The 15,047-nt window shown below is 38.6% G+C and overlaps 1 protein-coding gene across 1 annotated transcript in view; it reads right to left on the reverse strand.

Moving 5' to 3' along the window:
- Nucleotides 1-638: 638 nt before the first annotated feature.
- Nucleotides 639-15,047, reverse strand: part of LOC121318677 (neurite extension and migration factor-like) — a 103,205-nt gene continuing 88,796 nt past the window's right edge. Inside the window, exon 4 of the mRNA XM_041255603.1 lies at nt 639-1,574. The gene's annotated coding sequence lies outside the window, so the exon portion shown is untranslated. The remainder of the gene's footprint in view (nt 1,575-15,047) is intronic.

The following is a 15,047-nucleotide window of genomic DNA, read 5'->3' on the forward strand; positions in this document are numbered from 1 at the left end:
GTACATCTCTGGAAAAGCAGAACGTTTATTCAACAGAACGCTTATTCTTCCACTGTAATATATGAGCATAGGCACACACACATAATGGCGGGTTCTGCGGTGAAGGAAAGAACATTATATTTGGACCTGATTAGGAAGCTGATCCTGATCAGGAAGTTGTTCTTTTTGTAAAATGATTCTCTAAAACATTTTAGTAACAATTGCTATAGTCGGCACTAGGATGCTTTTTGCTGGTGGAGGGTGGGGGTGGCGGTCTCACAGGGGGCAACCCTAATCGATACATCGGCTCTGCTTCAGGCTATGCAGACTCATTTGTGATCGAATAGCTTCATAAAACAGCGTAGCAGAGCGCCTTCCGCCCCAACACTGCATCAAATGTGTAGCTGGAAAATTATTACAATGCTTTGCAGACATAAAACAGCAGAACTCTTAAAAAAGGAAAGTAAAAATTCAAACACAACTTTGGTGCTGCTGAAAATTTAGTATAATATCTAAGCAGATGAAACAGTTACATTTTAAATTCAGTGGTTTAAAATACAGTTTCATCATCATAAATGCTGTATTCTTCCTTTTTTGTTTTTTCAGAACACTACAGAACAATTTCTACAACAAAGTAATGAAGAAAATATTTCAGCCTGTTTGAAAGCAGCCTTCAAAAGCTCCTTTTTATTTTTATATTTATTCCATAAACATTATTACAAAACTCAGCAAGTTAACAATATTACATTTTCACCGCACAGGCTTAATCACAAATATTTAAAACCTTTGCAACAATTACAACAAAACAAAATAATACTAGAATAATTTACATGAAAACCTATAAAACAGCAAAGAGTTCACAAATTTGTGTTGTATCTTTTTTTTTTTTTTTTTGTATCTTTTTTTTTTTTTTTTACACCATAGCACTACACTCTCACAAGATTGGTCTTATTACAAAATTTCAGACAAAAAGATTTTAAATTGATTTTTTTTCCTCTCCATTTGTATTTTGGTTTTTAAAACCAGAAACTTGTCATTATGCTTCCTTTTATAAACACCCTGAGGCGCAAAAAAGGGTACCCACACGCACACACACAAAAACTTCACAGCACTTTCTAAGAAAAATATACACTTACAAAATATCTTACAAATTGGCACACTGAAAAATATACAAGATTCTGCAAGATGTAATTTAAGTTCCTTAATTAAGAATCCCTCTAGGAACAATATATTTATAAAGCTTAATTTTAAAAGAAAAGAAAAAAGGCAAAATGTACTTCCAATGAATGTCAAAACCAAAGTACATCAAACATAAAACTTATCGTACATTCTTAAAAAGGGCACAAGCTGTGTTCTTTTGTTTTTTCTCCAGAAGTGGTTTTCTTTAGCATCATTAATTAGCAGCAGCTCAACAGTGGTACCTCTGTTTATTATGGTTTATTTTTATTTTTTTTTTTAAATAAAAGTTCACATTGGAGTAGTACATTCAGTTCTCAGTAGGCAGGAGTCAAAAAGGCCACCCACAGCCTGTGCTGCAGGCAGATCAATGCTGCATCACACATCTCGATTTACCCCCCCGGTTTCAGTTTAAGAAGCTGGAAAGAGAAAAAGCAAAATGATCAGTTGAATGCGTTCTCCAGGTACAGCACAGGGTTTGTTAGGGTTATCTTCTTCCGACCCACAATGACCGAGCTCTCCACCACAAGGACCTTCTAAGCTGTGCTTTTCCAAGAGCTTACAGGCTGATCCGGCCTCCCAGGTTTACAAAACAAAAAACAGTACAATACAAATATACAGCATTTGAGTATCTTTCCTTTACTTTATTCTGTAATAGGCTGTAAGAGTTTGTATTATTATTATTATTTCCCTGGCAATGGTCCTGTCCCTACCACGTGACGCAACTGAAACCAGAGATGCAACAATTAATTGATTATTGATCACTGTGGCTTTTATTTTGCCAGCCTCAAATCAGCCTTTATTGATCGACTAATCATCCTGGTTCCCTGCTTGGAGGCTCACGTATTTATTACATTACTATCAGTAAGTGCCTCTAATGTTAGTTTATTTGCTATTGTTTCAGTGAGAAAGCATTTGAATTACTTCCCCTAGGTGTGTGAAACCTGCAGTGTGCACAGGCCTGCTGTCTTCCCTGAAACTGAGATGGCAGCTGCTCCATTAACAGCTGGCTACAAAGAGGAAACCCTCTTTCACGTGTACCTAAAACCTTGTCTAAGAGAGATGACATTTTTCATATGCAACATACAAATAACCCTGGATTATATTCTGTATAATGTACATTTTACTATGGTCGGGGCCTTTTACTTGCTGTAAATTCTGCATTGAACTGCAAGTGACCATAGTAAATACTGCACACTACTAGAACCACCTTGCAATAATATTAAGCACCTTGAAGTACATGATAGTATATACAGCAGATACTTGGAAAAGCAGGGTAGTTCCCTTTAACATGTTTGAAGTTTTTAAGCATTAATAAGAAATAAAATATCTTAAAAACATACACCGTGTAACAATTTTTTTTTTTTTTTTTGGTTCCTGGGTAGTAAGTGTTATTTCCTAATTGCTTATGCCTCAAAAGTATAGAAAATGGCTATTATTCCCCACAAACTTTGCTTTTGTGACCAGGACAGTGATATTTTGAAATTTACCTATTTTCCAGAACATTCCAGATTGATTCAATGCTGAGTAAACTTGGAATAACTTCTAGAACTTACTAGAACTTTCCAGTAATATACAGCATAAATACAGGGGCCTTAAGCCCACCAGTTCAGTTTAATTCCAGCTGCCTAAGTGGATACATATCTGCATTTTTCTGAGATGGCATCAAGAGACTGCAAGCATCCGGCAGACGCATTTTGCTATGTCTGCGGTCAATTTATCAAGACAAGAGCGAAAAAGTACTCCGTGGAAGCATCTGCTAAGATGTGTGAGGCCTACAAGGCATATTTCGGCATGCCTGTTGGGGATCAAGACAAACCCTGGGCACCTAATTTCACCTGCGAGCACTGCAAAAAAACTAAACTAATAACTAAAGTAAGATGGACAATTGTTGCTCGGAATTTTATGTTATAAAATTTGTTAATTTTTAAAATTGTAAAAGTTTTTAATTTTAAAATGTTTTACAATTTTCAATGTTATTGAAAAAATATATTATATATGAAAAATGTTGCGAAAATCTCTTACACATTAGTCATGGGTGAAATAAATGTATTTTTGTACGATGGTACAGAGGGGAAAAGAGAGCCATGAAGTTCGCTATCCCAAGAATTTGGCGGGAACCCACTGACCACTCAAGCAACTGCTACTTCTGCATGGTGGATCCTTCCAAATGTCGGACTGGCAAGAATGCACCTGCTATCACGTATCCGGACCTTCCTTCATCCATCGCCCCGGTGCCACACTGCCATGAGCTCCCCGTACCCACTCCTCCGGAGAGAGAGCAGCCGTCTTTAGAAGAGAGCAGCAAGTCAGAGAGCGAGGAAGACGTTGTAGATCCAGATGACAATTTCAGAGGTGGAGCTGAGGAGAGAAACCCATACTACCCCAACCAAAAAGACCTCAACGACTTGATTAGAGATCTTGGTCTCACCAAGTCCAATGCCGAGCTTTTGACGTCTAGGCTCAAGGAGTGGAACTTGTTGGATGAAAGTGTGCAAGTCGCAGATCAGAGGAAGCGTCACCAACCTTTTTCCAGCTTCTTCACCCGTCAAGATGGGCTCTGCTTTTGCCACAATGTGACCAGTCTGTTCGAGGCAATCGGAATAGCCTGTAACCAGAATGAGTGGCGCCTCTTCATTGACAGCTCATCCAGGAACCTCAAAGCCGTGCTGCTCCATAATGGTAACAAGTACCCGTCTCTTCCCCTGGCTCACTCGGTGCACCTCAAAGAGGATTACAACAGCATCAAGACCTTGCTGGACGCCTTGAAGTATGATGAGTACGGCTGGGAGGTCATAGGAGACTTCAAAATGGTGAAATTCCTGATGGGTCTCCAAGGCGGTTTTACCAAGTTTCCCTGCTATCTTTGCCTTTGGGACACCAAGGGACACCAAGGTGCACTACCACAGGTGGGACTGGCCACAGCGGACCGAGTTCTCTGTGGGGAGGAACAACATCAAGTGGGAGCCACTGGTGGACCCCCGGAAGGTGCTGATGCCACCACTGCACATCAAATTGGGCCTTATGAAACAATTTGTCAGAGCTCTAGATAAGGAGTCAGCAGCCTTCAAGACCACAGTAAAGAAGATCCTGGAGTGCAATGAATTCCCCAAGAAGCTCACTAGTAAGGAGAAAGAGGCTTGGAACACCTTTGTTGCAGAGGTTCGGGGCTTCCTGGGCAATCACAAGGCCGAAAACTATGTGGAGCTGGTTGAGACTCTGGTGAAGAACTATGGCACAATGGGCTGTAGGATGTCCCTCAAATTCCATATCCTTGATGCTCATCTTGATAAATTCAAGGAAAACATGGGAGCGTACTTGGAGGAGCAAGGCGAGTGCTTCCACCAGGATATACTGGACTTTGAACGCCGCTACCAAGGACAGTATAACAAGACCATGATGGGAGACTACATTTGGTGGCTGATTCATGAAAGTGATTTACAGTATAATCGTAAATCTCGAAAAACTACTCACTTCTAAATCTTTTGCAGTCATTTTTGTATTACTTTAGTATAAATACATGTTAACTTCGATTCATATGCTGTTTTTTTCTGACTTTATGTGAACGAAAAGACCGTTTTCTCATTGGAAATAAGTACATTTCAAAATATCACTGTCCTGGTCACAAAAGCAAAGTTTATAATAGCCATTTTCTATACTTTTGAGGCATAAGCAATTAGGAAATAACACTTACTACCCAGGAACAAAAATTGTGTTACATAGTGATATCAATTGCAGATCACAAAACAAAGCTTCACTAGTTATTCATGTCTTCACTACACAATCAGTCAGTGTGATTCAACATGGACCCGATCGTGATCAAACCAACAACTCACACACTGCCTTGCAAGTATTCAGACCCTCTCAGTTTTCACATTTTGTTGCTTTAAAGTTTGCAGTCATGACATTTTGAAGTAGGAATTCATATGTGTTCTATACCCAACCTACTCCACACATTCAGAGCAAAAACAAAAAGAAAGTAAACAGATAATTAATATGAAATTCACGAGACATGAGCTGGGGGGTAGAGATAGGGCAGAAGAAGCAGAAGGGAGCAGTAAGTAGGACAGAGTGCCAGCTAGAAAGGACCGGACCTAGGATAGAAGAGCAGGCGAGGCCCACTCTAGTAGCAGACACAAGCTAAGATAGAAAGTGGTCACTGACTGAGGGCGGCGATGCCGACACGATCCCAGGGGCGAAGGACCTAGCAACCGAAAACAGGATACAGAAAGTGGTCACTGACTGAGGGCGGCGATGCCGACACGAGCCCATTGTCGCAAATAACGCTGAATCAGCTAGGCTGGTCAGTAAAACACTGAATCCTTTTGTATGGAGAATCTCAGTAGCTAAGGCTCATGGTTCATCAACTGATTCAGATTCAGTTGTATTGAGTTTGCCCACTAATGATGATAAACAAACTACAAGTTAGGTGCCTGCTGATATGAAAAACACTAAGTTTTGGCCCCCTACTGTATTCTGGATGAACGGCATCCCTTCTAAAGTGTCTCCATGTGAGCAGAAAGAAGTGTATAGTAACAATGTGTACAGATCCAGAACTACTGTACATGGTGCAGAAGTAACCCTGACACATAAATTAAAACATAATTCTCTTGTTAATTGTGCATGTAATATGTGCCAAAGCAAGTCATCAGTGACTGGGCTCAGACTTTGTCCGGCATTTAAATGTAAACCCAAAAAGATATTAAGAGGATTGAAGGTCACTTAGTAAAATGGGCGCATCTGAGAAAATTAGAATGTGAGGAAGGTGTCCCTGCTAAGTGTGTACAAGTGTCTTGTAGGTACGAAGTCAAGGCCATGGCGACTCACACCTGTGATGCAAGACGATGGATTCGAGAGCCTATTGTCGTGTTCACTGAGCCTACCCGAGTGGAACCTGAGACCGAAGTGGAGTCCTGCTGGGAACGAGCTGAAACACTTGACTTTGTGCCTATTTAAAATGAAATGTATTAATGCAATAATATGTGTTATAATCCTTTGTACTGTTTGTATAATCTTTAGTTTGGAAAATTATGTAAGTGTTTAATCAAAAGTAACGCTTAATGCTGTTTTAGTCAGTAATTGTGTAACTTATGTATTTTCTTTATATAAAATCATGCAGTAGAAACTGGTATAGTTTGATACAAGTGGCCAGTTTTTAGGAAGTTTCTTATCAAGATGGACTTGATTCCCAGAATTGAATGCTAAGTTTCTGCAGCACCCTTTTTAGCCTAAGAAAATGTTGTTAAATGTTGAAATAAGGTTTAATATGCTTGCTTTTTACTATAAACTATTTGTGCGTGTACAACCATATGCTTAACACTGCCTGTTATAATAATATATATGAAATTGTTTCTCATCAAGATAGGTTCGCATTTAAAATAGTTAATAATCGTGTTCTATAGGGAGTAAACTGTCTAGTTTGACTCTGAGTTAAAAGATGATGCAACATAAAGGGATATTGTTTGAAAAATAAAATAAGAAGCTTAAAAAGGAATTTTAAAAAGAATAGAAGATGGGTTTTAAGACGGTAAAACTTTATTCTGGGATATTTGGCATGAAGAGTTCTCTTATCAAACAGCATCAAGGTTAGAGAGTGTCTTCTCACCATAGAAAAATTGGAAAAAACCTTGATTATCGCTGGAAATTGGAAAGCTAAGTGCACAGCTAGAAAACCGTTTTTAGCTGGTTTGTGTGCCGCTGAAAAAAACAGGAGGTCGTCCGCAGTTCAGCTGAGTTCATCTAACTGTTCTATGGGTATTCTTAGCAGCATGAACTTAGCTAAAACTACTGAATTCGTGCTGTTGGAAAGCTTATGGGATAGTATTACACTTGTTCCCTAGAATATCTGTTAAGCATACGCCTGTAAAGAGAGAAGGAAAACTAATCTGAAGAATAGAATGGCATGAGGGAATATATTATTAGATATTAATACATATAATCAACATAATCATAACTAACAGTGTTGTATATATTTCAGACAACACTCATTTATTCAAAATAATATTATTCCCTTTGCCTGCACATATGAAATAAAGGAACAGCAAGGGTCCTGTGGGGACAACAAGAGTCCAGTTAACTATGTTTCACCTAACTTTTTAGATAGAGGAGGGGTCGAGAGATGAGCGGGTGGGATCATGATCGGATATGTAGACCAGGTGTCGTATCTTGAAAAATTGCTGACACAAGGCTCTAAATTTTTAGGCTGTTGTGTGCCAAAGAGATAAGAATTAGACCTGATAAAGATTCTCCATGTATTCCTATGGAGACGAATCCTATAAAAACTCACACTTTTCGCAAAGGGGTACCACATTCAAAAGACCTTTGTTTGACAGGGTGAAGTGGTCCATCACTTGCAGGTCTCCAACAGACTGATTCCTTTGTTCACGCTACTTTTCCTTATAATAGGAGGTAAGCATATTACTAACATTATTACATCTTACATGTATTGGTTGTATTGCTATAAGGTTTTGAAACTATGTTTTGGTTTTAAGAGAATGTTATATTGAATGAAACTGAAATATAGGAGTGGGTGCTTGTAGACTGCTTGTCTTGGAATTTGGAGGTCTGATCAACCTACCTTTTTCCAAATATTAAAAGCATTTTAATAAAGCGAAAGAGCATTGCTCTGATTCGTAAAACTTAAAATGAATGAGTCTTGAGTGTCTTTCTTTCCGATTAAATAAAGGTTATATGGACTTACAGCTCGTCCAGTGCTCGAACACAAACCACTAGGAGTTTATAATATCTCTGTCCTCCTAACGTCTCCCGAGTTAAGAGTGTGTGCAGAGTAAATAGAAAATAAATAAGACAGAATAAAAAGAGTAAGTGAAAATCTGCGAAACGCAGCAGACGTGACACCAGGGCCGAAGGACCTAGCAACCGAAAACACATATGAGGGTTATGACTCGCGGAGCCCAGAGGAAGACGGTCCCGGAAGACTGGGACACGAAAGGAGATAGAGAGGGAGAGGTACCCAGCGTCTGAGACTTCTGTAAAGGGGCGCTCGTTAGACCCCCAATTGGCCGAGACTTCACGCTGCCAGGGACCTGAGATAAGAACAAGGCATAGAGGTTAGTATGGGACTCGAGCATGAGTAGCCACGTCCTGAACTGAGACAGAGTATAGAACAGAGCCTTAAGTGAGGAAGATAAGCGCAGGAGCTGCGAAAGAAAAGAGTGTGGCCGGGGGTCCGCTCTGACTCACACGGTGAGAACCCCCCTGAAGGTCAAGGGAGGCTGAAGCCTGCCCTGAGGTCGGGGAAGTAATGATCACTTGCCCCCCAGTGACGACCGATGTGAAGGCATGTACGAGAAGGTGGAGGAGGGGAGGAGGAAAACGAAACGCTAGACAGCAAAGGTGCAAGTGATCAGGGCTTAAATAGAAAATAGGTACTAACTGACAGGAAATTGGAAGCCCCCTGCTGCACGCCTCCTGAACTATGCAAGCTAACATTAAAAATAGAAAAGTCATGATTGCATAAGTATTCAAACCCTTTGCTATTGCAAACCTAAATTAATTCAAGTGCACAAAATGACCTTAACGAGCCACACAATTAGTTGAATAGCCTCTGTCTGTGTGTAATATTAGTGGTTCTCATGATTTCAGAATTAAAACAGCTGTCTCTGAGAGGTTCCTTTGTCAGGTAATGAATTTCAAGCAAAGACTCAACCATGAAGACCAAGGAGCTTTCAAAGCAAGTCAGGGATAAAGTAATTGAAAAGCACAGATCAGGAGAAGGGTACAAAAAATACAGAATCTCTGAATATCCCTGTGAGCACAGTCTACTCAATCATCAAGAAATGGAAGGTGCATTGCACCACCCAGACACTGCCTAGATCAGGCCGTCCCTCCAAACTGAGCAGCTGGGCAAGGAGGAAACTAGTGAGGGATGCCACTGTGTGGCGAACGACAACTTTGAAAGAGCTACAGAGTTCAATGGCTGAGATGGGAGAAAATGTGCATCAGTCAACAATATCCACAACACTTCATAAAAGTAGGGTGGCAAGAACTAAGCCATTACTAAAAATAAGCCATCTCAAAGCCCACATGGAGTTTGCAACAAAGCACCTGAGTGATCCTGCAAAAAATGTGGCAAAAGGTGTTGTGGTCAGAAGAGACCAAATGGGAACTTTTACGTTTGGCACAGACCCAACACAGCACATCTCCCAGTCAACACCATCCCAAGAGTCAAGCATGGTGGTGGCAGCATCATGCTACAGGGATGCTTCTCCTCAGCAGGGACTGGAAAGCGTGTTAGGATTGAAGGAAAAATGGATGGAGCAAAGTATAGGCAAATACTAGAGGAAAACCTGTTTCAGTCTGCTAAAGACTTAAAATTGGGTCGAAAATTCACCTTTCAGCAGGATCCAAAGCACAAGGCCAAAGCTACACTGGAGTGGCTTAAGAATAAGAAAGTTAATATCCTTGAGTGGTCCAGTCAAAGTCCTGACTGGAATCCTATTGAGAATTTGGAAAGACTTGAAAACTGCTGTCCATAAATGATTCCGAAGCAACTTAAGAGATCTTGAGCAAATCTGCCACAAAGACTGGGCACAAATTTCACCAAGCCGGTGGGCAAAGTTGGTAGAGTCTTACCCCAAAAGACTTGCTGCTGTAATTTGCTGCCAAAGGTGCTTCCACCAAACGGGTCTGAAAACTTATGCAATCAACATATTTCAGTTTTTTTTCTTTAGTTTTTGCTGACATTTACTGTAACTTATCTTACTCTTAGACGTCTTCAGTTTGAGCATTCAAGATTTTAATAAAATATTAAGTTTAAAAAAATGTGTATGCATTATTTTGTAATTTCACAAAATGGTACACCATAAGAAGGGTCTGAATACTTTTGCAAGGAACTGTATATATCGTTTGATTGATATATATATATATAAGTGGCTCTCAAAAGCATTCACCCTCCTTCCACATTTTATTGTGTTACAACATGGAATCAAAATGGATGTAATTAGGATTTTTGCCACTGATCAACACAAAAAAAGTCCATAGCGTGAAAATAAAATCTATAAATTGTTCTAAATTAATTACAAATACAAAACAGAAAATAACTGATTGCATAAGTATTCACCCCCTTTGTTATAACACACCTAAATAAGTTCTGGTGCAACTAAATGTCTTTAGAAGTCACATAATTAGCTGAATGGAGTCCACCTGTGTTCATATGATTTCAGGTTAAATACATCTGTCTCTGGGAGGTCCCACAGTTGTTTAGTACATTTCCTAACAAAAACTACATCATGAAGACGAAGGAACATTAAAAGCAAATCCAGACTAAGGTTCTTCAAAAGCACCAATCAGGGGTAGGATATAAGAACATTTCCAAGCATTGAATATCCCCCGGAGCACAGTAAAGTCCATTATTAAGAAATGGAGAGAATATGGCACAACTGTGAATCTGTCTAGAACAGGCCGTCCTCAAAAAAGTATCCGGGCAAGAAGGGCACTAGTCAGGGAGGCCATCAAGCGGCCTTTGACAACTCTAAAGGCGTTACAGTCTTACACAGCTGAGCTGGGAGACGCTGTGCATACGGCAACAATAGCCTGGGTGCTTCACAAAACTGGCCTTTATGGGAGAGTGGCAAAACGAAAGCCATTGTTGAAAAAAACTCAAATCAAATCTCGGCTAGTTTGCCAGAAGGACCAAGGACTAAGACCAAGTGGAAGAAGATTCTATGGTCTGATGAGACCACAGAGCGCCTTTACTGGATGCGCCACCCAAGAGCTCCCTTCAAGCCCTTTTCTTTAATCACTGCACTTCCCTACTGTTTAATTTTTCTAAATGAATCTCTCTCTCTCTCTCTCTCTCTCTCTCTCTCTCTCTCTCTCTCTCTCTCTCTATATATATATATATATATATATATTCGTGTTCGTCAGTCTATTTATCCAGTTACTTTCTTTTATTCTTCTATATGTCACATAGTCTAATTGTAGCTTTTCTAATATTACAAACTTTACATCATTCACTGTATGTCATGTCCTTGACTGGTGAAGTGCTGCACTATTGGTTCATTCATTTTTTTTATTTCTAATTAATGAAAGGTGGTTCTGAATTCTTATATAAAGTTGTTCCAGTCTCTCCAGCATATTTTATTTCATCAAATTTTACACAGGCTATTCCATAAACAACATTGCTATTTTTAGAGTAGATATTAGTATTTCGTGGATGTGTTGTTCTTATGTTTAATTATATTTTTACTTTTGTCCATGTATTTACAAACTTTACATGTACCAGTGCAAGTATTTGTAGAACCTATTCTGTCAATTATTCTTTTATGTTTACTGTGAACTAAAATATCACCTAAATTAGCTTCTCTTTTGAATGCTACAATTGGGGCATGAAGAAATACTTTTTTCAATTTTTCTGAATTATGCAGAATCCGCAAGTGTTTCCAAACTATCTTAGAAATATTGGGCAAAAGTTTAGAGTAAGTCATTACTAATGGGACTCTCTTGACCTTTTTATCTCTATTTTTACAATCTAGAAGATCATCTCTTTTTAGTTTATCCACTTTTCTTAACAATGTCTATATAATTCTTTCTTTGTTATCCTCTTTTAAGATTTGTTTTTAATACATGTCTTTGTTTTACATAGTCACTTTCTTTAGAGCATATTCTTCATATTCTTATTCCTAGACCCTTTGGGATTGCCCTTTTAGTGTGTATTGGATGTGCAGAGGACATGTGTAAATACTTTACAGAAGAGGTCAGTCTCAGTTGAACCTTTGTCAAGTTTTACTACGGTATCTAAAAATTCTATTTTTCTTGTCCATTGAAAGTCCACCTTAATATTACTGTGTATTTCAGATTCTTCATCATGTGTCCAAACCCCCAAAATATAATCTACAAAACCAAATGTATTCTAAAGGTTCTCTTTCTGATTTTCAAAGTAATTCTTCTTCCCACTTCCCCATGTATGTACTGGCAAAATGCATTCCTAACTTATCCGCAATTTCCTTAACCTCTTTTACCGATTGTGACAAAGTGCCCGCCCCTGTGTGTATTTTCTGTTATATGTTTCGTGTGGTTTGTTAAATGTTGGTGTATAGTCATTGGTACACAGGATATAAACGGGTCTGTGTAACATGAGTGTTTAAAATGTATATGTGTATTTAGGCACGAGGAATGCACAGCACTTCACGTGCAAGTAAAAAGTAATAATATGCGAGCACTGGGAATTGCACTTTATTAATTCACATGCAGTTGTACCGCAACTCCAATTGAATGATTGATTAGCAGTCGAGTCTCGATACAGCTGCATAAAAACAGCATGTTTTCACTCACTCGGGGTTGTGTGTTCGGTGAGTGAAGAACGGGATTGGAGACAGAGGTAATAATAAGAATTAGAATAATCGTTAAATCAGCTCACCGTGTTTGTCTTTATAGTTCGTTTTGTTTGTCTATTTATTTTGGCCTCACGTGCCGTGTGCTGTTTTTGTTACAAACCTTTTATTTTCTCTCTGTTTCATTATTAAACTGCGCATCAGCGCCTTCACCATTCCTAAAACCTGTGTTCTGAGTTAGGTCCTGTTTCTGGTCTGTCGTCACCCACTGCGGCCGTCTTTGTGACACCGATTTATTGATCTTATTGCTTTTAACTTCTTTATATGTATCCGTATTCTTTAATTCACATTCTACACATTTCATATAGTCATCTATGTTCACTATCACTATTCCCGAACCTTTACCTGCTGGTCTTATACTTGCATCATTTAACAACTCAGTCATAGCTTGCTCTTCAACATTGGTTAAATTTACATTTTTTCTTCAGTCCTACTATAATTCCTTGTTTAACTATTTCAATATACATGTCTAACCACTTGTCTCTTCCATCCGGAGGAGTCCACGTGCTTGTACTATTAATCTTAATCCCATGATCATAATTACCCTCTGAATCTGAGATATTTTCATTGTAAAAATATTCTGCTAATCTCATGCGTCTCTCCCACTCCTTTAATTTGGTGGCCAGTTTATCTTTATCAATGTATTTTTTAGTAGGTATAAATATAAGTCTAGACTCAATATTACTTTTATGCCAGCGGGACTCAACAGAAAAGAATGAACTAATTAATTCCAATAGTATAGGGGATACTGAAGATCAGAAAGACTGCTGTCATCTCTCATGGAGTTGTTATCAGCTTGTATATAAAATATTTCATGCATTCATATTCATAATATATTTGTGTGCTTCCACAATTTGAAAAGTATTGAACCTCATAACATTCCCACAGTCTGACAACCAAAGAGCAATTTTTATTAGTTTACAGAAAATACTTATACAATACTGTATAAATGTAATAATACAAATTACACAGTCATGAACCTGTGGAGAGGCCTTCACAGCTGAACCATAAATCAACAATGCAAGGCCTGCATAGCAAGTGGCAGTGCCCTACAGGTAAGATTTGTTATGTGAGATTTAATTAGATTTACATGCTTTAAAAACACTAGTATGACCAATATTCCTGTAAAACCCTGCAAGCTAAATGTGCACTGTGTTCTTTTCGTTGTCATTACAGGCTCCCAGCTCCAAATTTCTTCTTTTTTTTTTTTTTTTTTCTCTGCAGCCATGACCAAATTGGCATATTAAAGCAGTTCTGATTACCAGCTATACAGAAAGAAATTCAGTAATCCCTAGGCCTCTGATACATGATCGTATCCACTAATCTAACAATTCACAACAGAAAAGGCTTGTTCCTTCCCAAACCAGGTTTCAGAGTGGAGATAACAGGCTCATATTACCCTGTTACAGGGCTAGGGATAGTCAACCCTATATTTTGGCATTACAACACAGCAATATAAAGACTACCATTAAAAATCCAAACTGAAAGGAAACATGCTTCAAAGTCGTCGTAACTAGCAAAAGAATGTAACAATCTTACCTGTCATAGGTGCTTTCACACAGAGGAGTTATGACGGTTCAGAACCGCCACTGAAGCAGCTTACAGGTCTGTGTGAATTGCCTATACCGCCACAGAACTGTTATATTTTGTGCCGAGGTGGTTCAGAAACTGCATTAAACCATCATACCTGCCAGCGTGAAAGGCTATACCGCCACTGAAGCGCTATAGTGGGTATGGTTTCAAATTCAACATGCCACGTCACAATAGCGTAGGCAGGTAAGGGGCGTGCATGCAGTGCTTAATTTGTGCTGGGCCCCAGAACCACTGGGTGCGCAGAGTCATATTCCCGGTACCTCTAGTTAAAAATGCTTTCTTTTTAAAATCTCAACACAGTTGTATTAAATCTGTAAGTTCTTGCGTGCGCTAAAGAAAGACAGTCCGCTGCCACGTTTGAAGCCTACTTTAAATTACTTTACGATTCCAGCTTGAGTGCCTTTAAGTAAGATGACACTCGCTGCAACTCCATTGTCGTTTTTTATACACAAATAAGCTTACTTGATTTGAAAAAAGTCATGAACGATACAAGCAACTTCTTACACTACTTGCTTTGATTGAATGAGTAGGATACAACAAAATATGGAAGCTGAACATCAATTTCAACAAAGAACAACGGCAACTTTTTAATGAAAATAAATATTGTAGTCTAATTCAATAGGAACATTAGCCTGCTATATTATATTAAACCGAAACAATAAAAATAATAATTTAATTAATAGAGAATAAAAACGTACTAAGTTAACAACTACCTAGCCCAAAGTTTAATTAATTGTTTGTGTAATCTAAAAGTGGCTTCTGTTGCATACACATCGCTGATAACAGTGCAGACCGTGGGTCAAACCAATGTTCTTGTTAAGATGCGTTTCTTTTTTTTTTTTTTAATCAATGTTGTCCTTCTGGAGTCCTCTGAATGCTTTTAATTTGTTTGTTTTTTAAACCATTTAAATGCAAAACTTGCATACAGCCTTTTTTTTTTTTTTT

Source organism: Polyodon spathula, chromosome 7 (genome assembly GCF_017654505.1).
Source record: "Polyodon spathula isolate WHYD16114869_AA chromosome 7, ASM1765450v1, whole genome shotgun sequence".
Classification (NCBI taxonomy): domain Eukaryota; kingdom Metazoa; phylum Chordata; class Actinopteri; order Acipenseriformes; family Polyodontidae; genus Polyodon; species Polyodon spathula.